The sequence below is a fragment of the Chionomys nivalis genome, chromosome 6 (assembly GCF_950005125.1).
Source record: "Chionomys nivalis chromosome 6, mChiNiv1.1, whole genome shotgun sequence".
Taxonomy (NCBI): domain Eukaryota; kingdom Metazoa; phylum Chordata; class Mammalia; order Rodentia; family Cricetidae; genus Chionomys; species Chionomys nivalis.
Genome location: NC_080091.1, coordinates 49,408,221 through 49,434,782, shown reverse-complemented (window position 1 = coordinate 49,434,782; position 26,562 = coordinate 49,408,221). Strand labels below are relative to the sequence as shown.

The window sequence follows — 26,562 nt, the reverse complement described above, 5'->3', positions numbered from 1 at the left end:
CTGGGCTTTGTAAAGCCTGTCCCAGTCTGCTTGGGATTATGGAGCAGCAACAAGCACAGCACTGTGAGCACACTCGTGACTTAGAATGAGCTCCCTTTGAGCAAACATAGCTTATTTCAACCCATAGCTGGCCTTTATATCCTGGTGCTTTTGTTCAATGTTACCCTGGCTACAAAAGCCTGCTCTAATACTAACTAGACCCATTGCTTCACAGTTCTTGAGCTGTCTTCCTTTTGGGTTCTCCTAAGAGGCCGACGATACTTGAGTACAAAGGCTAGCCATTCTTATTTCCTAGCAAATTCTCTTCTACTTTTTTCTTCTCCACCACCCTCAGGCTTGTTGCAATGCTTCCCATTGAGAGCCATTATTAGCATGAGGCTAGAAGTGAGATCCTAGAATATTAACTTGCAGCATCGTGAAGTAAATAATTGTAATATTATATTTTACTAATTCTTTGAGAATACAGTGTATTTTGTTTATACTCACACAACACTTTTAATGCTTCCCAGATTCATCTCCACATTCCTGTTTCTCCCAATTTCATGCCCTCCATTAATACCCTAATCCACAAAGTCCAATTTGTAGTTCCCATATACTCACCGATGTGGAACCCTCTGCGGCAGCACAGTTCCCTTCCTACCAACTACACTCTTCAAGAAAACTGCCTCTTTTTCTTCCCAGAGCCATCACCTGTCAATAGCCCTCAGGCAGGGATGAGGTCTGATACCTCCCTCCACCCTCCATGCCAGAATGTTGACTTCCTTTATGTTATAATAGTCTTGTGCAGGCAACCATATCTTCTGTAAATCCATGCGTGTGGTGGTCCTGTTATGTCCAGAACACCCTTTCAGTCCAATCCCCCTTACCTCTGGCACTTACAATCTTCCCAAGCCCCATCCATGGTGGACCCTGAGGCAATTTTGAGGGAGGGATGATAGAGATGTCCCAATCGTGGCTGCGAAGTCCAATAACATCTATTCTCTGTACTTTGATCAGTTATAAATTTCAATTTTAAACATTGTCCACTCCAAAAAAGGAGGGGGTGGGTTTCCTTGATGATGACTGAGCTTTACTAAGCTCCAGACACAAAAATAAAGATTTAGGGGACAACAGTATACTATATCTAGTTAGCAAATAACAGTAGTAAGTTTACTTTGGGACCTTTGAGCTCCCCAATCATAGGTTCTAGACCAGATTTAATGTAACAGGCATTTGCTTCCTCCTGTGGAGTGAGTCTTACATCCAATCAGAAGCCAGTTGTTTATCCCCATAGTATGCATTTCACTAGTGCACTCATGGTCATATCTTGCCATTGAGTCATTAGTATAGTTCATAATTTTCACAGTTGGTTAATATTGTTAGGACATTTTCTCCAGTAGACTACATAACACCTTCCAATACAACGAATGTTAATCAGCAAGGTAGAAGCTTCCTGATCAGTACCAACTAAATTTCCCTATGTCCTGTGACCAGAATATATTCTGTCTTCAGCAATGGGGCCTTAGCATTGCATTTTAGTAGATAATCAAGAGCAGTGGCAATACTTGTGTTGTTGGGAGGTCTCTGTAACCTTCCTAAGCAATAATTTGTAGTGCTATTTCTCACATCTGACATCAGGCTTTTCATTTAGCAGCCTATGGTTTCTAGAAGAATCATTAAATAAATAAGTTCACATACCTGTTTTATCTTACAATTTCTGTGGTTTATGAATCCAGGAATATCTTTATTGGGTGCCTCTGGATCAGTATTCCTCACAGACCTATAATCAAAGCATCAGGGGTGGCTGCATTCATCTTGACTCAACTAGGGTATCTGCTTCTAGGGTCACATGCATGACTGTTGTTAGACCTGGGTCTTTGTTATCTGTGAACTGGGAAACCAAGATCCATGGTACAACTCATTACACTACAACTGACTTTCTTGGGTTGACTGAGCCACATTCATTTTATAACCCAATCTTGAAAGGGTTGACCAATCACTTGCAGAGTCTGCATAGAAACAATTAACTAAACCATTTCCAAATAGACGAGATTATGGTAGGGTGTGAATACCCAGGTAACTAACTCCCACACTAGGAATCTTATTGTTTATCACTTCATGTTTAAGTGAACTTGAGCAAGTAAGACTACTTACTTACTTTATCAGCCTTTATTTCTCCATATTTAAAAAATACACTGAGTGTTAGGCCTGATACATGACAAGTAGCAACTAAATACGATGATAATGATGATTGTCCTAGTTAATATTAATTTTGTCAATGTGACCTAGTCTATAATCACCCCAAAAAAGAAGTTTCAATCAAATAGTTTTTTCATAAGCTTGGTCTGTGGTCACGTCTGCGAGAGATTATTTTGATTATTAATCGGTACATGGGATTCATGCCACTGTAGGCAGCATTGTCCTCAGCTAAGAGGGCTTGGTCTATAAAAGATAGATAGTTGGGTATGAGCCTCTGAGAAAGCCAGAGAGCCAATCAAAAAACAGCAATTCTCCATGGTTTCTGCTTCAGGCTCCTGCTTTGAGTTATTGTCCTGACTTCCCTCCATGATGCACTGTGACCTATATTTGTGAGCCAATAGATTCATTCCTCCCGTATAGTTATTTTCCCACAGCTGTGTTAAAAAATTAAAACATGATCAAGGCAACTCATAGAAGTAAGAGCTTATTGCTTATTGGTTTAAGACTTCGGAGGGATGAGCCTATCAAGGCACAGAAGCGAGGCAGCCGTCATAAATGTCATAAAATGGCAGCAAGAATTGGAAGCTGAGAGTTGACATCTCAATCACTAGCACAAAGCAGAGTGAGCGATGGAGAAGTGCCATAGAATCTATAAACTCCTAGAGCCCACCCCCAGTGACATGTTTCTTCCAATAAGGCGGTACCTCCTAACCGTCTTCAAATAGCACCACAGAGTGAGAACTAAGGTTCAAACACCTGAACCAATTGGGTACATCCTCATCTAAACCAGTACACCTCCCTAAGTTGCTTTTGGTCAGAATTGTTCTCTTTTTATCAACATAATAGGAAAGAAACCAGAATCGGTAATGAAGAGGATGATGATCATGTTCACAGTGATATATGAGTGTTACCTTTCCTTTCCTCCCTTCTAGAAAGCAAATCAGGATCTCCATGATCTAGAACAGACAGTTATAGAGAAGGATAGACAGGGCAAGTCTCCTCTTAACATTGCCATGTGTTCTTGTCCTAGAGAAGAGAAGCACACTGCTTTTAGTGGCACAAACCACACAGCAGCCCATATATTTCTAACATCTTCCAGTGTTTCTCCCCCTTCTTTCCATGCACATTAAGTGCAAATGTACAGAACGGAGAATGGAATTATGGACAGAGTAGGATGAGACTGGAGGGAATATTTTCATCTCTGACCTTCCAAAGTGACTCATGGTTTGTGTCTTGCAGCCATCGTGGAAGGAGGTGTAGAGAGAGGGTGCTCCAGGCATCCTCCCAGGAGAAGTCCTTAAATAGCAGCATTAGTGCCAGCCATGTGCAGTGTTGAGATATGGCTCTCTGTGCTCAATTCAGAGTGTCTGCAGACTCTTCCAGCTGCAGTCCGGGTCTCCCTTTTAGCCAACCAAATAGGTCTGTTTTCCACAACATTTCCCTCCAGGTACCAAGATGCCTTCACAGAGGAGAATGTCTATTAAGGCTTATATTTCTAATACAAGGGGAAGGGTTCTTCACTGGGAGGTGATGGTATCTTAAGATGATATTACCTGCCGCTTGTGGTAGGACTTTAACAATTTTCATTTTTAAATGAGGAAACAGATAAGCAGTGAGGTTAAGAAATTTTCCTGTTTGCCACTTAGTATTTGTATAAATAATTTGTATAAGCATAATAGGCCTTGTTTTCTTTCTCTATAATGGTTTTGTAGCCAATAAATGCAAGAAGTTGGTAATGAGGTGAGATAAAAGAGAAGCTTTGAGAGTTGACCTCCAGAAATATGGGTGGTTGCCACCACCTGCCTCATTTTTTCCTGGGATCCTGACTGGTTTTCAAGTGTATGGAATTGTAGTGTGGAGCCAGTGAGAGCCAGGGAGGTATTTTCCAAGTCGGTAACAAATACATATATATATTCTGATGGCAAGGAGGTGTTTTAGCATAGCAAATAGAAAAAAAAAAAAACAAAACACAAGCTTCCAAAGTAGTGGAAGACTTTATATTAGCCACTTCTAAAATGGGAGCCTCGGTGCTCTCATTTATTATACAAATGAATTAATCACAGGTCGTCTTCGTGGGCTGAGATGTCCGCAGACTGCTAGGATACACACAAACTTAGTCTGCATCTACATTGTGCTCCCAAGTTGTCTTCCAGGATTCTGGTTTCCCAACCCTCTGCTAGTTAGAGTGCCAGAAAGAATTATCCGTCTCCCAAGTCTTCCCAGCAGGATATTTTGCAGTTTCCAGACTGAAAGGGAATGGAGTTCCATGTCCATTTGATGGGTGGCAGGACTGACTGGTTACCCAGGGATCTTTAGAACATTGTACAATGGTGGATTCTGTAGTAAAAAAAAAAAACAAACAAAAAAAAAAAAAACAAAAAACGTGTCATGCTCAGGATTCACTTCCTATGAAAAGAAGTAAATTTTCTTTTTTTTTTGGATTTTTGAGACAGGGTTTCTCCGTAGCTTTTTGGTTCCTGTCCTGGAACTAGCTCTTGTAGACCAGGCTGGCCTCAAACTCACAGAGATCCGCCTGCCTCTGCTTCCCGAGTGCTGGGATTAAAGGCATGCGCCACCACCGCCTGGCAGAAGTAAATTTTCAAACTTACTTAACCTTTTAGGTATTTTCTGTGAGACTCAAACTGCTTTCACTAAAAATCTCTTCCTTGGAGTCAGAATTCTGCACTGAGTGTGGATTGCTATTGAGATTTGCCCAGCTGGAATGCTGCTGTCTTCATGGGGTGAGTTCCCAGCAGACCTCAACATATAATTCATTCTATAACAAATATGAAAATGTACATTCTGCTCCTGCTATGAATTATGTGAATCAGAGGTGTAGTTCAGCCTGCCTGCAATCTTCTGGAGGGCACCAAAAGGTAAACAACTCTATTCAGACTGGCTCTACTGAAGACAAAGAGTGGAAGAAGCTCTGCTAAGGGATACTTTCTCCAAATTCCCCAGAGAATTTCAAAGGGGGAATTAACATTCCAAGTAGAGGGAATATCAGTAACTAAAACTCAGAAGCAAGAGAGATGTAGAGAGCACAGAGGAACTGGAAAAAAGTTCTATGCTACAAAAACCAAGAGTGCATATCATCCTTAGATGGGAAGTGGGCTAAAGAGGCATAGAGAGAATCATGAAGGTATGATGAAAAACTGTAGGACAGAATGGTCTAGGAAAATGACCTAGGATATAAACCATTCGCTGTGCAATAGTGAGGACCAGACTTTGATGAAGGGGCAGCAATATGGATCCTCAGAAAAGAGTGGTCAGCTAGACGAGCCAACTCAGTGAGTCTGAGTTCAAATGAGAGTTCCTGCCTCAGTATAGAAAGTGGAGAGTGACTGAAGGAGACAATGTCAACTTCAGGTCTACACACACACACAAACACACACACACATGCATGCACACATGCACACACACAAATATGTATGTATACATTTGTGATTAAAAGTGCATGCACATGTATAATTAAGAAGAGGATTAAGAATGACAATGAAAAGCGAATGGTAGGGCCAAGCATGAAAGATTCCTGCTATGAGTCTAGACTATAGTGAAGACTGTGGGAGACACAGGAAGATCCATCCACAGCTGGGTAGATGTGGTGTATTTCTTGAGCCATCCCCCAGTGCCTGTCTTTGAAATGCTGCTCTGAGAAGTAAGCTCTCAAATATTAACGTAATAACCAGTTGCCATTTGCAGTGTTAATTCACAAAATGGTATGGATCTAGCAGCATTTTAGCTACTTATTGTTGCTGTCAATTGTATCACAGTGGTAGGGATGGGGATTCAAGTGTGCTCATAGTTCAACCAGAATGTGAAAGTCTTAGGACCATCTTCCTGCACAACAAAAGCGGTAACTCAAGATGTATGACAGATTGACTAGTTAGTTTTGGAATTGAATGCTCAAAAGTTTCTTTAAGACTCATTTTTCTTATAAATTTGTGTAATAACATCTCCTGGATGAGGTTGCTGGAAATACTGGAAGAGACAGACTGACCGTAGTACTAAATTCAATGAATGGTGCACACCAAGAAGTGTTGCCAGGTATTAATGTTATCTTCCTTTTTTATTTATTCATTACATAAAAATCAGTTTTATACAATGTCCCTGAGGCTTATACATGACATCCTATGATGCATATAAAAATAGCTTCTTCATTGTAACATATCAACTTATAAGCTCACAAATTTTTGTAGGAAAAATTTTATATTTATTTATTTATTTGTGTGTTTGTGTTTGTATGTATAGACACATAAGTGACACTGCATGATTGTGGAAGTCAGAAAACAAATTTCATGAACTTTTTTTATATATTTTGCCATGAGATTGAACTTGTGTCCTCAGGCTTGGTGGCAAACACATTTACCTGGTGAGCCATCTTGCTACCCACTTATATCATTATCTGTATGCGTTAATGAAAGCAGCTACAATCTGTTCACCAAACAAAATCTTCTTTCTGAACATCATTTTTCATTTCAGGGGTGGTATTGGTACATCTGTGAAGCTTAAACAAGCATAAAGGAGTCGGCGGGGGAGGTAGCAATGAATGTTGCTATTTCACTGCTAGTTAAAAGAAAAACTATGAAAAGTGCAGAATCTTGGTAGTTTAGTTTAGTATGAAATTCTTTCCCCTGTGTGACTAGGCCATAATATTTACAGATGCATAATGGAAATTATGATAGTAGTAGGGGTGACTTGAAAGGTAGGTATTAAGGTTCTATAAAACATACACACAACTTTAAGCAACTTTCAAAACACGTGGCACACTGACTCTCCAGCCACCATATTGCCTTCTACTTCAACCTCTCAGTATCATTTAAATTGGCAGCATCCTCCCAGTCATTTATTTTAAGGTCATTTATTTTATACAACTAAAAGGTATATCTTTGCAGAACATTGTGTATTTTTTACTTGAAATATTCTATTTCTTCCTCATCTTTCTCACAGTTTTCATAATATGTATTCATTACTATTATCATTTATTTATTATTCAGCAAATATATATTGAGTTCCAGGAGCGAGACTGGGTACTGGAGATTCAGGGTGACCAAGAAGATAAAGGCAATCTTTCTTGAATCTTGAGTTCTGCTCATAGATTTGACTTTAGAATGCAGCAATAGTATTGTTTGGGACTATTTAAGTGTGCATAGATGGGTACAGAAAAATAAACATGATGATGTCAGTTACTGACAGTTCTTTAGTTAATCAGAACTTAAATTATTATAGAATATCACATACTTTGGGGCAGTAGGAATTTTATGTCAATATTTTGCCTCTAAAATTACCTGAGACTGAATTTTTTTCCTCACTAATAAATGTCCCTTATTCCATACCAAGTCCATAAAATTCCTTATAACGTTCCTCATGATTAAATATAAATATTAACAGAAAATTTAATGCAACTAGACTGTTAAAACTTTTTAGAAATGTAAAATTCTGGCATATTTCAATCTATTTCTATTCTTACTTTCTTCAAACCTATTAATATTTTCTGTCTTCAATAAATAATTGAACTCCAAAAATTTTATTCAGATCTCCACATGAATCTGGCCAGCAGCTGTTGTTAGAGACATCTTCTTCTTAATTTTCGAGGCATTCTGAAGATTCCTACGTGTTTGGATATGGAAGGGATATGACGGCATCATTATTTCCCATGACTCTCACCACTGGATTACCTGTGGTCTATAATGAACTTGTGTTTCTTTCTGAGAACTTGTGTTCATTTCATGTGCCTCATTTAACCAATAGTGAATGAAAGTTTCCTAAGTAACAGACATTTCATAATTTTCATTTTATGCTTATCTCCTGGTATGTGTAGTCCAATTTTTAGATCCTCTGGTCCTAAAACACCTTTTATTAGTTATCCAAGTATGCCCTGACCCATTCAAGAAACTCAAGTAGCTCTCTCTGTCACCAGCAGTCCTTGTGCAGTTTCGCTGATGAGCTAAGAAGTTTCATTAGAAAATGAAACAGAAGGCTCTTCAAGTAGATTGTAATCAACTTGCCTAGTCAGATCATTTGTATTTACTTCAAAACATCTTTGTTTTAGTGTTAAAATTAGTCAGTAATTATACTGGTTAGTTATTATTGTCAGTTTGACACAACCTAGAGTTACCTGGGAAGAACTAACCTCAGATGAGGAATTGCCAAGGTCAGACTGGCTTGTGGTCATGTAGGTGAGGGATTATCTTGACTGATGATTGATGGTAAGTGGTGTAGGAAGTCCTTCTGTTTATATGTTGCTTTCATTGGTTGAATAAAGAAACTGCCTTAGGCTTTTGATACGGCAGAACTTAGGCAGGCAGAGTAGACAGAATTGAATGCTGGGAAGTAGAGCAGAGTGAGAGATACCATGGATCTCCTGCCTGAGATGGATACTGGTTAGCATCTTCCTGGTAAGCCACAGTCATATAGCAATACACAGATTATTAGGAATTGGTTAAATTAAGATGTAAGAATTAACCAATAAGAAGTTAGAGCTAATGGGCCAGGCAGTGTTTAAATGAATACAATTTCTGTGTGATTATTTTGAGTGTAAAATAGCCAGGCTCCTCCTATTACAGGTAAGGTCCCATCCCATAGAAAGCTTTATGATAGTTTAGTTAGTTGTCCTGGAATGCATAAGAAAGCTGACTGAACATGAGCTAGGGAGCCATCCAGTAAGTAGTGCTTTTCTATGGTTTCTATTTTCTTTCTTGAGTTCCTGCCCTGACTCTCTCAATGATGGAATGTAATCTGCAAGTATGACTTTCTTTCCTCCTTCAAATACTTTCTGTTGTAATATTTCACCACAGTAGCAGAGATCAAACTAGAACAGTAATCTAGGAAAATCTCGACTGTATTATCTTGGAAATTCTTCAAATTTACATAACTTATTTAGCTATATGACAGTGAAAGCTCAAGTCCTGTCTATGTTGCTGCTATTATCACTTGAGACAAGGAGGATTGCTATATTCGTCTAGATACACATTTCCTACATGCCTTAATTATTTTTCTATTGCTGTGAAGAAACACTATAACCAAGGCAGCTTATAAAAGAAAGCATTTAACTGGGGGTTTGGTTGCAGTTTCAGAGAGTGAGTCCATGATCATCACGGCAAGGAGCACCAGCAGCAGGCAGGCAAGCATGGCACTGGAGCAGTAGCTGAGAGCTTACATGTTGAGAAAACAACCATAGGGCGGTGATAGCCAACAACTAGAATGGCATAGGCTTTTGTAACTTAAAAGGCCACCTCCATTGGCACACCTCCTTCAACAAGGCCATACCTTTTAATTTTTCCCAAACAGTTTCCCCAGCTAGGGACCACACATTCAAACATCTCAGACTATGGGGGCCATTCTCATTTAAAAAAAAAAACTCCACACTGTGTCCTTGCAGGATTCACTCATCTTTCCATCCGTCTATTCATCTAGGCAACCATCCCATCACGATGCCTGAGGATATGCCTCCTTCATGACCCTGAGACCAAGATCAAGATCAAAGTTCTTATATTCAACAGACAGATGGTTTTCTATCTTGGGTGTAGAATATTATGTATATACCCCATTCTGCCTTTAAAATCTTCTCTTGATTAGTGCTATAATCACTCTGAAGCAGTGCATCATTCTAGACACACAGTAGGAACGTACAAAGTGTTTGTAGAAAGGAAAACATTTACTTGTTCCCTCAGAATTACTTCATAGTAAATTGAGAGTCCCAATAAATTTTGGGGGGATCTTTTTCAGACTATAGGATCCAAACCAATTGAGAAATAAGACAATGAAGACAATAAATGTAAAAGATACCATGTATAATTATATTATAGGAAGTTACTAGAAGAACATGCAAAGTCCTTTCCCAACACTGAATCTTGGACTAGGCAGCCAAACACACTGAGTCAGTATTTCAACCTGATTTCTGCTGCCTGGGGAAGCTGGGCAGAGCACACATTCCATGCAGAGCTTGTATGTAAGAATAATTACGCCAGGAAAGTACCATACCCCACATACCTATTTTCTCCTTAAAACGTTAAACCCTCTGATAAGATTCTGTCAGTCTTTCCCCCTCTCTCTTTCTCCAGGTAAAGAGAATGAAGCCAGAGACACAGAGAAGAAACTCACAGAGTTGGGAAACCCTATTTCCTGGCAACACCATGTTGCAATGGACACATGCTCCTTTTTATTCTCTTTTTATTCTTGCCTTCTTTGTAATCATCTTAACTTACTAATGGTTCTCCTTTCTTGGTCTAAGTCTTATAATTCTTACTAGTCTAAACTCACCTCTTATTTGATTTCTCTTGCTTGCATCTTCAATGTAATAGGCCCCTTTCCCTGAATCTTCTTCAATGGCTTTGTCTCCAAGCCCACATGATCTTCCAACTGTGAGGAAATCAGTGTGATAAATGAATATATTAATTATTTGACCAGAGTGCTAGGAATATCTTTGAACATTTAAGATGCAGTGTTGATTGAGAATGATATGGCCCTCTCCATCCCCAAAATTTTGAACAGCCAAGGTCCAGAGATGTGTAGTAAATAATTATTCTCCAACCCTAATAATTAAATGGTCAGCATAACAATATGTTACACATGCAAGATATGCACAGTCTTGACTATAGATATTGTTATGCATTTAAAATATATTCTGTGATATTTAAAGTACTGGTGATATGGCCTTCCTTTTTATGTGCTACCTTATTTTTTTTAGTTTTTCTTTAACATTAAGAATAAAATCCCCCATGAAACCAAGAAAAAAATATCAAAGATATGTATGAGCAATTTGAAATCCAAGAGGGCTCTCTGGGGGGTTATAAAGCTTATGCATGACAACTGATATTATCTGCCAGGGTGAAACTGCACAAATGATCACCCTGCTTATCTAAATTCATACACACTCACAATGGCCTGGTGACTCCAGGAATTAGCCCCTTGGATTGCTTCAAATTCCTCACCTCCAGCCAATTCATCACCCAAAGACCCACTCTGATGACCCTTGGGTAAAGTGCAGAACTTATTAACTGGAGTGTCGGCCATGTCTGGAAGGGACTTGGAAGAGTTTGGGGTGTTAGAAAGGAGATCTTTCAGAATTGCTCCCCCAAATCCTCTCACAATGATTCCTTCTCTAGCTCCTTCTTTGTAAAATAGAAATATTCATCCTCTCAATGTAGGTGTTAACCATAGGAGGGTCTCACTTGGTGACTCAACTTCCCTTGCTCAGGGTGTGCACTTGTCACCTCGAGGAAGGTGGGCCCTGAGTTCTTTCTGACTGGATGATGTCAGTCAGCATGCTGCCTGCTCTTGGTAACAGAAGCAGCAGACGTTTTTATGATTATTTTTGCTGCTGAGATCCTATCCCTTCTTCCTGCACCCTATCAACATGGGAATTTGGGGACATTAGCTCTAGGCTACAGATACTTATTCAGCACCCCAGGCTGGGATCAACAACAGTCTTGTCTCTGCTGAGCAGACTGGAACTTGCCAAGTACAACAAGGCATGTTCATTTAATAATCGTGTGTGCATGTCTACATATATCCACGTAGATAAACATACACATGTACACATATAAGCACCATATGTGACACACGTTGGTAAATACATACTGATGCACAGACATGCATTCATTGGACATGCTCTGACAGATAAGTCCTGTGAAGGAAACTATGAATAAGGCAGATCAAGTGATTGTCCTGATGAACCCACATACTTTAAAGTCCATAAAGACCATTCAAACTAAACAGAGTGATGCTAACTAGGCCCTAAGCCCTGCATCCAAAGCACAAGGGATACTTACTTAAAATATCAGACTCTGGTTCTATTCCCAGCCCTCCTCAACCGGATTCTAGTCAGTATGAGATCTGTGTGTCTTTATCTCAATGTCTCCCCCAATGTAATCTAAGTTGGAGAACCACAACAGGAAATGTAGGATGTTAACAGAGGCCCACAAGCAGTAGACCTTGCCAATCTGGCCCGTGTGAAGAAGAAAGTAGCGTGGAGGAGGTAGTTCCTGGGTTGGTAGTCAAAAGAAGCCATTGTCCAGAGAAACAAAGAATGTCCAGAAAGACTATCCAGTAGAGGAAGTATCCAGTAGAGAGACGGTGAGAAGAATTTCTCAAAGCATATGACCTGTGGTCACTAAGGGTTTCAGCAAACAGAGAACAATGTTTCTTTAGTTTCTAAGGGTTTTTACTTAATAACAGAGGCTTTGCTGTCACTGGCATTCTCACTAGCCACATACATTGCTTATATTTCCTTTCCCATGACACTATAGGGACCTGAATCGGTGTTTGTGTACAGTGCAGAATCCAACTTCAGCTCCAGAAGTTTCCATTGATAATTCTCAAGGCTATTGAATAACCCTCACCTGATGCTTTGCTCTGGGTCCGCTGTGGCTTCCCCCAAAGGGATGACTGATAGTATAGTTCCTTTACAAAACCAAGGCATGTCCTAGGGGAGCAGAACATCACCACCTACACACTGGCGTTTCATTTCTTCACAGGGTGTAACTGCTGCTTAATTTTATGTTTGTTCAGGATCCAGCTTACTGGGTCAATTAAAGTTAGGGGGAGATGTCGGCTTGATTTAGTAAAATTGGATTCTTTGTCTGCCTTGGGTTTATCTCCTTGGGCTGGCCTGTCATTTGAATTTTATGTCTTTGTCCTTATTTCTTCTGACCATTTTTTTCCTAGGGTTTTTTTTTTTCTTTTCAGTGTTCTGCTCACCCTATCTGCTTGCAAGGAAGGTGTTTGTTTCTGTAAAGTGCCTGTCCTGTCCGATCTCCATCATCTTTATGGTCTTTCATCCTGTCACAGTGCTCAAGTCTGGATGTGGTTTGTTATGTTTTGACAGGAGTTTGTTATAAAGCTGAGGATCACGCCTGGCTTTGCCTTTCAAACTTTCCCCTTTACGGTAGCCATAAACTTATGCTGCTAAAATGTTCCCTCTGGAGAGAATGAAATTCTGATAACAAAAGCCTTGGAATAAAAGAAACAAGGTTGGGGGGGGTGTGGAGGAGAATCTTGAAGAACTATTATTAAAGCAGCAAGGTGTGTCCCAGCCATCACTCAAATGCAGATGTTGCAAAGAAGACTGAAAGTTTCCCAATACAAATGAACTGCAGAGTGGACCTCCATTGTCTTGTTTACTTGGTTTTAATCTTTGGGATCTCAGAGACAAGTGAACAAAGTTAGTTTTGGGGTTGTCTGAAAGACAGAAATCAAGACATGTGCCAGGCCATGGTGGCACACACCTTTAATCCCAGCACTCGGGAGGCAGAGGCAGGTGAATCCCTGTGAGTTCAAGGCCAGTCTGGTCTACAAGAGCTAATTCCAGTCCAGTTAGGACTGTTACACAGGGAAATCCTGTCTCGAAAAACCAAAAAAAAAAAAAAATGAAGGAAAAAGAAAAAAAAAGAAATCAGGACATGTGGCTCTCAGAAGTTCTCACAGACACAAGTTCAGCTATGAAAAATACTTATATTGTTCTTTGTCAACATATGGAAGAAGAACGCAGGTTGGGTTTATATGGTTCTTGTTTGTTATGACATATTATTTCCAGTTGGGTTTCTTCCTTTAGCAAGTGTATATTAAGCTAGTGCCATATAGAAGGTCCAGCATTTTAGCTGGTCCTATTTATCTGTCCAGCACCACTATGTCCTAGGATTCTGGTTTTAGCCAAATATTGAACATAGTTGACTTACCAGGGACCCTACCCTTAAAATCAACTCACTGTCTCCAGCAGCTATCAATTGCCAGTAGCTCCTCAGCTAGGGATAGGTTTGCATGACCCCTTACTCGGTCCATGCTGAGATCTCATCTGATGTGGGCTTGCAAAGGTCTTTTATATGCGGCCACAACAGTATGAGTTCATATGCTCAAATACCCCATTGTGTCCGGAAAACACCGTTTTGTTGTAGCTATCCATGACCACAAAAGGATGTACAGAAGTCAGTGTTAGCATCCAAGCTCTCAGACATCCACGGATAATCTTGAAGTGCATCTGCCGCAGATAAGTAGAGCTCCTATACACTTAGTGTCCCTGTGATGCAGATACTATTCCCTTCTCCATTTAGTAAGGAAAACACATGGGCTGGAGCGACTCCAGAATCACACAGCCAATATAAGGTAAAGCTGGGACTGCCGTGAAGGCAGGGTGGGTGCTGGCTTACATTGCTTCACTCCAGGCCTATATGAGGGGGAGGTCAGGTCTGGTGAATCCTGGAGCAGATAAGTCCAGGAGTCTCCTGCACCTTGATAGTAATCTAAAGTAATCTAAAGTGTTAGCAAAGAAAGAGGGAAGCCAAAGAGAGCAAAGCTATGTCTATCCTGGTTTAGCCTCCCTGTCCTCAGTTCCTGATATATCTGTTCTGTGTCTGGTACCCCTTTTTATCTCTTCATCAGAAAGTCCTCTGTCTTCCAAGGGCAATAGAATGTAATTCTAGAGTCTGATTTCATTTCATGAATTGAGCCACGGCACCATCATTGAATGGGAGTAGGGGCTTTCAGCACTGGATTAAACAGTGGTGGGAATGTGAGGTAGATGTGACATTTGGCCCACGAGCAATATTAGTGGGTGTTCACAAGCTCCAGCCACTTGTTGCCGAGTCTTTGCCCACTGGATGCCAAGTGGTACCTCTTCTTCCCTGCATCCTTGGACTTCACTGAGAACTGCACAGAATGTCAGCCTCAGCAGCTGGTGCCTGTGCAGTTTTATCAGACGGGTGGATACAGTCAGCCATTATGTCCTGCTGCCAGGAAGTCGATGCAACATTTAATTCTGTCAGAATGCCTTTCTTTTCCTTGTCGACACCATCTAAGGGTCAGAAGCACAGGCCCCAGTGGACCACTGTGGAATGTGAACCTGACCTTCTTTTACTGTTTCTTATTTCCAAGGACTTTAATTTCCTTGTAAAATGTCTCTGGAATGCTGACTTGGACTTTTAGCTAAGCAGTGTGCTTTCCATATGGAATTTGGATGTCTGGAAATTGTATACATCAGTGTGAGACAAGCCCTACCTACCCTAAGAAATCTTAGACAGGAGACATAGTATCATTTTGCAAAATTCAATGTCAGCTTTAGTCTTTCAAAATGGTTAGTCTTTAAATCATGATTTTGCTTTCTTTTGTTTTGTACTTGAGCAAAGAAATATGAGTATTCCAAAGAGGAGCCCTTAGAACTCTGGTTTTGGTGCTGGAATGATGGCCCAGCAGCTAAAAGAGCTTTCTGCTCTCGCAGGAGGGCCAGAGTTCAAATCCCAGCACTCATGTCTGACAGTTCATAACCATTTCAGGAGATTTGATGCCCTCTTCTGGTCTCTGCACATACCTACATGCATGTGCACATACATGCATGGGCACACACACATACACATAAATACAGAAATTAAAGTAAAATATTTCTGAAAAAGAAAATAAAAATACATTCTTGCTGTTCTCTTCTCACTGTCCTGGTTCCCCAGCCCTGAACTGAAAGTGGCCTCTGCCCGGGAAACTCATGTGCACACATAGCAGGTTTGAAGACTAGCAGAATACCTAAACAGACAGGCCAAATTCACCTTCATTCGTTTTCCAAACATCTCTTAAGGAGCTGTTTACACCACCAATGCGCTGTGATACATAAATGTTTCAGGAATGTTCTCGGTGAGCTACACTTGAAAGATAATAAAATTAACAATTACAGCTCCGCCGAGTGTCCCAAAGTCTATGTCTGGAGAAGAAGGGAGGTAAGAATATCTGTGTGTACTAGACACACCAGGCCTGAACCACCACTTTATGCAAGTGTGGTGTTAGTCCATGTAACTGCTTAGTGCATTGGACATTACTGTTCTACTAGGCAGATGAAGAAACTGGAGTTGAAAGAGTGGAGATCCTCCATCTGAGGTCACAGGATGTCTAGGGGGCACAGCCAGTATACAGATGGAGACCCACCAATGCAGAGCTTGTATAAGTTTACAGTTGCTCTCAGAGCACAAAGGAGACCTTGGAAAATAAGAAGGAAAAGGGGCGCTACTCCTCCAAAGAGTGCAGTACTGCAGTGGGCTTTAATGGAAGAGAAAGGTTTCCGGGAAAACCTAATATGCCAGCAATGCTGAGGAAGAGGTGAAGCTGTGATGGAGCTGAGGAAGGGGTGAAGCCGCAATGGAGCTTAGGAAGGGAGGAAGCTGTGATGAAGCTGAGGAAGGGAGGAAGCTGCCATGCTGCTGAGGAAGGGAGGAAGCTGCCATGGAGCTGAGGAAGGGCACAGGGCTCTGACTAGCTCAGTTAGGAATCAGACAAGCTCCTCCTGTGATTTCAGACCCTGCTGACAAGGGTTAAAAGAAGAGTCTATCTTAGTGATGCTTAACATCTCTAAAGGACTGTCAGATATGATATCCAGCCCTCCACAGGGCGGCGTTCTACCTGCCTGCCTTCTGGAAGCAGAAACAACACCGCCTCCTTGCCACTCTTGAAAAGCCTGTTGCTAAAGTCCATTGCTTCCTGGCCCAGATAAAATTGAAAATCACAAATACACATCTGCTTTTCTGTCAGTCAGATGAAATTTGCTGATATTAAAATCTGAAATGGATTGACTTGGGTCATCTCTGCCGGGCTGGGCTGAGTTTGGAACAGTCTGGTAAAGCACCCTGAAATGATTTCATGAGAATTCCTGAAGTTTGGGGACATTGGGGGAAAAAAGAAAGGTTTTTGTTCATTTGTTTGTTTTTACTTCTCAAATCTGTAGCATTGGTTTCTCTTCAGCAAGGTCAGCGGGTTGGAGTGAAATGTTGGAGACCGTGGGAAGTGGTCAGTGAAGATGCTTCATCTATAGTAGCAACCCAGCAAGCTGATGCCCGTGACTACCAAATATCATCACGGATACATGATCAGTGTCATGGAGATAGGCACACCCTGTGACCTAAATGGCAAAGTTTAACATCTGACAGTAGTAAGTGGGGATAAATTAGTAGCAACACTTCAAAGGATAGCTGTTGATTTCTAGTAATATAAAAATGTTTCCTTCCTTGTTGTCGACATTGTTGAAAAAAATGGAAAGCATTCTCTATGTTCTTCAATATGGAAGCTCTAAATAATAAGAAAGACAGCCTTACTGGGGTGGTACTTAAAAATCTATGGTATGGTTTAGGAGGTAAAAGCACTTTCTGTGAATGCCAGGCAACCTGAGTTCCATCCCAAGAACCCAAATAGAAAGCCAGATGTGATAGTGTACATGAGTAATTTTAGCACTCCAAGGAAGAGATGGGATGTGGAGGCAGAAAAATTGCTCGGACGCTTTACGCGTCAAGCCCGGAATATCATGTTGAGAATTAAAGCTGACCACCACATACATATATACATACATCTATCTAGACATCATGTGTCTGTACGGATAATTAAAATATCTAGAAGGCTATGTGACATATGAATGTCAAGTGATCTGAGACCTGGTGAAGTACTGATGGATATTAGTACTGCAGGTCTTGGTGGATACAGAGTGGCCAGGGCACTTGATAACTTACTAGTGACTGTGTTATGATTAGATGTTTAAGCAAATAGGCCTTCCTATTCCAGTAGAGCAAAACCCTAGGAAAGTAATTTGTTTATTCCAAAGTCAAAATTCATTTTAGTCTGGTGTAACAGCTCCTCTTGCATCACTTCTTAATCACCTGGGGGCATATGCCAAGGCTCTTCCATTCCAAACAGAGGAGGAGACCTCCTGCAGGGTTTCCAGCATCAAGTTGTCATGGATGGAGATGGTATCACTTACACACAACCTAATTACTGCCCATGTCTAAAGACAGATCTCCTATCTGGATGTTTATTCTGCTGAAATATTGAAAACAACAGTAATGACCTTTGAACTCCGTTGCAAAGCAATCCCTAACATAAAGTAAGGTCTGACTTCATGTCCACAGAAGAGTCATGTCTCATGAGCCCCTAGACAGTGCCTAATGTGTTGTGTGTTTTTTTTTTTTTTTTTTTGGACATAAGTTATTACATGACCAAAAAGTAACAACTTGGTTGAGGAGCAGGGTACTTCTCTGTTGTGCAAAAGGCCTTGGGTTCATAAGAAGGGAGAAAGCACACAGGATCTCATCCCCAGCCAAAGAACTATAAGTACTGCAAGTGGGAGAAATGATCTTCCCCAGGGCAGAGTGCACCAACTGGTTATTTAATACCGAGGGCTCGACCCTGAGATCATGCACACGAAAGTAACTTTGAGCAGGTTATATTTAGAAATTGTGTGTGTGTGTGTGTGTGTGTGTTACACAAAGTGAAAGAATCCATAGATCTTAAAGAGATCAAAGGGGTGCATGGGAGAGTTTGGAGGGAGAAATGGAAAGGAGAGAAATTATGTAATTATAATTTCAGAAAATAAAAATTACTATTAAAAAGTATAGTTATACAAAAATCTAAAAATTCTACACATGCTAAGCACTTACTTGGTTTTGCTTTTCTGGGCATCAGGTTGCTGGTCTTTAAAATAAGGGTGTCAAATATAATCATTGATAACCTAATTGCATTTATTAAGTAATTGTTAGTATTTTATGTTATATTTTTCCACATATGTTGAGTGCCATTCATAATCACTAATCAGGAGCTAATCAGTGCTACTCTGAGAAAAGATCATTCCTACTCAAACCAGAGAAAAACATTCAACATTTCGATATGGAACCAGCTAGAGGTATATTTTAATACTACAGAAATCTTAGGAAATGTTTCTGGCCACCACTGGAAATAATTATATCCCGGTCCTAGTCTTGTCACTGTAATTTAGTTTCCAGTAGGATGACTCATGTAGAATTCTACTTTCACTAATATAGGCTGTATGATAAATCAATTTACATTTTAATTTGTGTGACAATTTTTCAACTATGGATGTGTACACATATGAACAAAGAGTAATATTTATACTAAGCGTATTAATGTTCAATACTTGAAAATATATTAGCAATTTTCTAAAAGAAAATTGAGCAGTATTGAAAAGATGTCTGATCAAATTAAGTGTACATCAATATTCAAGAGCAAAATATAATAAGTACAGGACTAGAGAAAATTTTCCTTCCACAGCTAGTAACATCTCAAGACAACATGTAGAACTCTAATCTTAGAGTCAATCAGTAAATATAGTAAGTGGCCCGGAGAATGCCCACTCCCTCAACATTTCAGCTTCTTCATGAAGCTTCTCTGAGAATTGCTGCAGTAAGACAGGAAAGACACCAACCATTTGGAGAGGGGAAGTTGTAGACAGAAGTTTCTGTTTTGTCCTGCCCCACTGCCATTCAATCCCAAATAAACACACAGAGACTTACATATAAACTCTTTGGTCTATTGTTCAGGCTTATTACTAACTACCTCTTACAACTTAAATTAACCCATAATTCTTGTCTATGTTTAGCCACATGGCTTGGTACCTTTTCTCAGTAAAATATTCTCATCCTGCTTCCTCTGCATCTGGTTTGCAACTGTGTCTCTATCTTTCCTCTTCCCAGAATTCTCTTAGTCTGGTTGTGCCACCTATACTTCCTTCCTGGATACTTGCCAATCAGCATTTTATTACACCAATATGAGTGACAAATCTTTACAATGTACAAGAGGATTTACATTTGTTAAATGGCATTGTGATTTTTTTAACCATATTTCTAATTAAAATATATTTAATTGAATACTTATATATTAATAGAGTTTTGGGCTAGAAAAGAAATTCAAAACAGTATAAAACTATATTAATAGAAGAATTTAAATATATAATTTGACTAGAAATGTGGTTAAAAATACACATCACCATTCAACATATATAAAATATTTAAAGTATCTAAGAAACAAAGGTTTTCCTACACGTAACACTCTGTAGAGATCTATAGAAATTTTTTAAGGCAAAAAAGTTAAATTAATGGACATATATTTCATAATCCTATGGGGGAAGATTTACAAAATGCCAATGGTTTATTTCTAAATTTAATTGAACCAATGTCCCTCTTATTTCTTTGAATTTAGGAAAAGAAACTTAAGGTTCATTTTTTAAATGTGCACTTATAAAAACTGTGCCATTACCAAGTGAAGAATGCAGAAATAAATCCATGAGATATGAAGCATGACATAAAGTTTCAATACCTAAGAGTCAGCCCTGTGATCAGAAGTGAGTGAGCTCTGCACAGCAGAGGAACTCATACCAGATGAAGCCAGGACATTCATCTTCTTGTCTTTAATTAATGGATACAGTGGCAGAAAAAAAATACCTAATCATTTTTCTCAGCAGATAAAAAATGTATATGGAATTTGGGGTCCAAGTTGGCCAGTGGATATTATATGCAGGAAGAACCGGGTCAGTTCACCATGGGTTGTCACTGGCACAACCTTCTAGAGACATGTTGTGGAACAAAAGGCAAACCCCTTGCTTTAGCCTTTCCCTGACTCTGTCCCTGACTTCACCTATCAGCTTGGTCTCTTGGATAGTGCACCTGCCACGTTGCCTTTTTTGGCGACATCATAATCCATCAAGCACATCTGATCCACATTTGTGCCTGCCGGAGGTTTCTTGTTAGTGCTGAGTCATAGCCCTGGCCCTCTCAGATCGCAGATCTTCATGTGACTTTTCTCAATCAAAACTCAGCTCCACCTGCTCACACCCAAGCTGCAGGCCTTCCAGTCTACACTACTTGCTACCACCCTAAACCATCTGGATGAATACTTGGAGAACAGTGTCTTACCCATAGCAGGTATTTAATAAGCGTAGATGAAATGAATGAATCTGAAAAAGCAAGAGACATCATTAGAGAGAAGATATTTAAATCAAATTGCTTTGGTAGAGAAAATAAATCAAGTCATCTTAGAATGAAAACTATGGCAGCCTGCAGCCACGCAGCGGGGTTAGCTTGACTTGCTTCCCCCTCTCTCAAGAATGAGAGAATCTGGCCAGAACCACACTACCTCAGTCAAAGACTTGTATTTTATTTCCATTGTTTTGACTGTTTCTAATGGTTATTTTCTCCATGTGAAGTCATCAGTTTTGTTTTTATCACTCCTAGAAGCACTTTCATTTACACATTAGCATAATACATTCATGGATTTATGAATACAAATGAGTCTAAAATTTAATGAATCTACACTTATTACCTAACGTTACCACTGTACTGCAGGAGAATTTCCAAGTGAATTTATGAAATACAGCAGCTGTAGCTGAGCTGTCCAAATGACCAGGACTCAGATACCCAATTTACTCATTAACAGGTCTAGAAAAATTGTAAATAGCATGAGATAATCATTGGCTTTAATATAATTAATGTTGCCTGTCAGGAAACACTGGTGTGTAGCTGTGCAGTTGTCTCTTAATGATGGGAAATCATTGGCTAACTAACCTTGAAGTGTTAAGTCACCCTGGTACACTGTTAGCTCCAAATCTTTCTCTCGTTACCCATTTTCATCAGATTTCAATCTCTTTCAGGACTAGGGATTGAATTGCCTTTGAAACACAGAAATTGACAGCATCCAAATTAGTAACTAATAGACCACCCAAATCAAGAGATCTTACATTGTTACAAGCTTATAATAATTTTTAAAAATATTTTCATATTTTACTTTGATCACCAGTTTGAATATTTCCCCATATGGTTACTTCTGTGTATGATTTTCTCATGTGAATTACCTATAAACAACACTGAAAGTTGAGAAAAGTTTTCATAATGAATAGCAGAGATAGAATGCTTTACAGGGTGAGGTTTCTGCTTTGGAAAGAATGCCTTAACAGGTTTTATTTTCTCACTGAGTTCCCCACTAGTACTACTGTTTGGGGAGTGCCTGTGCCTCTGTGGGCTCAGGAAGGCCAAAGGGCAACCTTGGGCATTAATCGTCAGGACAACAATTTACCTTGTGTTCTGAGAGTGCCTCTGGGGACTCACCAATGTAGGCTGGCTGCTCAGCCATCCCCCAAGGAAGCCTCCTGTCTCTGCCTTTCAATGCATCCTAGGACTTTTAATGTGGGCTCTAGGGATCATGTTTAGATCCTCAATGCTTGTACTTCAGGTATTTACTAATTCGATTATTTACCTAGCCTATACAATTTGAATTCTCAATGTATCTGCTGATAGCTCCAAGTAAAACGGACAGACTCGCAAGTGGGTTCGGCTTCCACACATCTAGCACCTTCCTCACGAAGGCCTTCCGGTGATTGAGTTTAAGTGGTAACAAGGGGGAAACACAGTAGACACTATACACGGCACTTGAGTCCAGGTCTTCACATCTAAAACAGCTCTGAATAAACCTTAGCTATTCCCAGACTAAATATATTTACCTACAAAGTAGAGAATTTGAACTTTCTTTGCAAACATTCCAATCCATTAATAATTTAATATGTGATTTCCTTTTCTCTTTCACGAACATACACATAAATAATATATAGTATTTTTCAATTACCTAGCATAACAGAAAATCTTCCTGTGTTCCTGACTCTCAACCCACTGGTGCTTGCTAACTTGAGGAACTTTGATCAAAATGTGTTAGGAAAACAGAATCCTTTTTATTATCTGCTATCATCTTAATCTCACTCAAACAAAGCTTCAGGCCTTCCCATGGGAATCCTGTGTAGATTTATGCCTATCAATATTTAAATGATTTTAACTCCCGAAATTAAAACACAGGTGGAAAGGATAAGTTCAGTATCTGCATGTGAACCTAAGTCAGAACTGGTATGGCTGATGAGTTAGCAGATCATTGAATCTCTGAAATATTCCTAGATCTTCAGAGTAGCTCGGTACATTGTTCTGAATGGTTGCTGGTTTTATGTCAATAGAATGTGCTAACCTCAGTGCTTCCATGGTATAAACTTGTGCACTGGACTCGGGATTCAGAAGATAATGGTGAACAGTTCAAAATCACAAATTCAAGTTTAATCGTTATGAATGATCATACTGTACACTTAGATAATGGTTAATTCTCCTGATAGAAGTGAATCTGACAGATAGATGAAGGTCTGCATTCATGCTTCCGGCACCGCCACGGAGTTCTACACCTGCTCCAAGCTCAAAGAAATTTCACAAAGCAAATGAATAGCCGTACAGTGAGTTGGTGGTGAATACGTGGATTTTGCTCTGATGCACTGTCCCATTCATTGCATCCTTTATTGATTTATTTATTCATTTATTGAAGAAAGATCATCCCTCTGTAGCCCAGCCTGGCCCCAAACTTACAACACATCTCCTTCCTCACTTTTCCGAATGTTGGGATTATAAATGTGAACCACCACACATAACTCTACACAGAATTTATATACTGCATTTTGTGTGCATGCCCTCATGCGCGTGTGTGTGTGTGTGTGTGTGTGTGTTCCTGTCACTGGTTCCTTTATAGAATATATGTTCTTTTCACACATCCTCTTTATGGTAAACAGAATAATGCCAAAGATACCTATATCCTAATTTATTGTACCGGTGAAAGTTCCTTCATATGGCCAAAGCATCCTTCCTGATCTGAATAGTAATGATTTGAGATGGGGAGATTATTATGGATTGTTTATGTGGATCCAGTGTAATGGTTAGAGACCAAACATGGGACAAAGAAGCCAGGAAAACAGAAAAGAAAAAGAAGCCCTATAAGGACCCCACCTGCTGCTGCTGGCTTTACAGATGAGAAAAGAATTATAAACAAAGAACATAGGCAGCCTGTAAATGCCGAAAAGAACAAAACAAGAAAACAGCTTCCCCAGAGCCGCCTGAAGGGAAGCCACAGCTGCTGATGCTCTTTCATTAGTTGAGTGAGACCTGTGTTTGCCCGTTTTCCTGTAAGAGGATAATGTTTGTGAGGTTTTAAGCAACTGTGTTTGTGGTGATTTGTTACAGCAGCAGTGGGAAACTAATACAGTCACTGACATCCCTCTTAATTCCCTGCAGCTTTGCACAGCGTGTGTGCAGATACTCTGTTAGCTCTTGTCATTGGTCCTCTCTGTCCCTTCCCTTCATCCGTGTTTGCTACCGTTTCCATGTTGGAGCAGGCTGCATTGACCAAGCTTCCTCGGTTTGCAAAAGATTGGAAGCTTAACATAACTACCTTGAGACAAAAAGGAAAAATAAGGGAGAAGGAAGAAGAACAAGAAAGAAGAGAAGGAAGAGGGCCAGGAGGGCACATGGTCCATAAATTGACTTCCAGCCTAGATGAGGGCTCAAGTCACCCCACCGATGATATGCTGCCTTGCTTTCTCTTGGTGTGCAGGCTTCTATATGCCCAGGATTTCTCTTGGTGTGCAAGCTTCTGTATGCCCAGGATTTACACTTTTTTAGGGGAAACACTATTTCAGGAAATGATTCTGGAATGCAATTATTTCTTTTCATTCATCATTCTGCAAAGAAATAGCTTGTTGGGAGCGTTTCGTTTCTACTCTCTATGACATCATCTTGAAATAGTTCTGAGATGGTTTCCTTCCTGAAAACTAATGTTGGGTGGCAGATAGAGGACTCTCTTCCTTGGGTGACCTCTCCACACTTGCTGGCTGGGCTTCTCACTATAGGCTATTAGAATGGCTGGGAACGGTCCCCAAGCAGTAAGGTTGAACTTTCTAGCTCTTCCTAAGGTGTTACCTAAACTGGCACTTGGTAGCTGTGCCACATTCTATTAACCGAAGCAGATCACAGGGACCAGAGTCACCAAATGAGAAAAGGCAAAGGATAACAGGCACAGACAGCATTTGCCATAGATCAGCAGGACCACCCGAGGGGTGGCGGCACCCACAGTGGATAAAGGGACTTTATGCGTATTTCCTAATCACACCTGGGAAACATAACGGGGCAAAGAAAGTGGGCCTGATAACACATGCCAGTCTCCAAGTATCTAATATCCTAAGATATTAGAAACCTTTCAATGCACAGAGTCATGTTTTATTCTAAATATGTTCCCTGTATGGCTTGGGCATTGTCTCAGATTGAGAAAGTCATTACAAATTTAAGGGTAAAGTTAAGGGAATATAAACTTCCTTCACATTCGTTTTTTTTCTTAGACTGGGACTAAAGCTATGTTAATATATAGCGAAGTGTGCGATCGAGCAATTAAACTCTATATGATTTATAGAGAATAAACTACAATGCGATGAATCCAGTGGCAATTATTTGCCATAACCTTTTTTAATGTGACAATTCCTTGGATGTTATAGTGAAATATTTCACCCTTCAACTTCACTTTTATGGTGTGTATTTATTCTTAATAGTACAGATTCCAAATTGTCAAAATACTTGAGCTGATTTATGGTAATTAGCTTTAAGTTAGAACATTTGAAGTGCATTCAATTAATTTTATCTGTCTGGTGAAGTACAATAAGGTCCTCGGCTCTGGAAAGTTTTCTTTGTAATATTAGCTATGCATTTGCTGGGAGATGTGCTGGGCTCATATTACTCTCATTTGAATTTGATATTCAGAGAAGGAAATAGCAATATTTGGGATTAGTGAGTATTTAGGAAATGTATGTCTAAGGATTATTTGGGATAGCATCGCCGAGATCCTGGACTGCTCGCTTATCGCACACTTGTTGATTGACCTTACCTATTGCAAATAGGAAGCAATAACAATGGCATAAATTATCCAAAGGTTTGTCATATGAATGTGGCTTCTTTAAAAATCATGTAACAGAACAGTTGGGCAAAAGATTCTCTTTAAACTTATTTTCCCCAAATCCGTGTACGAAAGAGCTATAGATCCACATGGAGTGGACTAACAGTGATGCTTTTAAAATGAAATTAAGTATTCTAAATTTCAGAAAATGATGTGTGATCTTTCCTAGCTAAAGCTTTTATTGATGGTTTATCTGAAATATTATTTTTGTCTTTGGGAGGTATTATATAGTGAATATGAAAGATTTATTTAAACAAAAAACAAACTTTGGATTACTTGGGAGTGATCTTTAGGACTTTGCCTTTAAAATCTGCACATAAGCAAAATTCCTGATATTATGAATTGGAATTTCCGCTGTAAGAGGATTTCAGATCGCTACTGAAGTGATGGCTAGTCCTGTGCTGGGAAGCCTCATAGATCAGAAAAACCCAGCTACTAGAAATGCTCAAACTCAATGGAATAGAGGAGACCAATTTAGAGCAAGCAGAGGTACCAGGTTTTCTGGAACTGGGCCCTTTAGTGTAGTGATAATTTTATCTAGCACAAAGGCAAAGAGAAAAAGCAGAATCCACATGGTTATGATGCCTAAATGGAATGAGGTTACTTATCAGAGATCCTCTCAGCTTGACACACCACTGGGAAAGGTGGGTTTATTGATGTTTGCATATGTGGGGTTCAACACTGTTTACAAATCCTGTGACTTCATACCAATGTTTTTCTTGTCACCTCTTTGGGTCTTAATTAATTATTTCCTGTTTTGTTTTTTTTTTTTTCCTAAAAATCCGAAGAGGAAATACTAATATATTTCGCAAACTAAAAGGCATTAAAAGGTATTAA

At 39.8% G+C, this 26,562-nt stretch overlaps 1 protein-coding gene across 10 annotated transcripts in view; it reads left to right on the top strand.

Annotated features, from left to right (window-relative positions):
* Positions 1–26,562, top strand: part of Ldb2 (LIM domain binding 2) — a 336,977-nt gene that overhangs the window by 248,285 nt on the left and 62,130 nt on the right. The gene's annotated exons all lie outside the window — the stretch shown is intronic.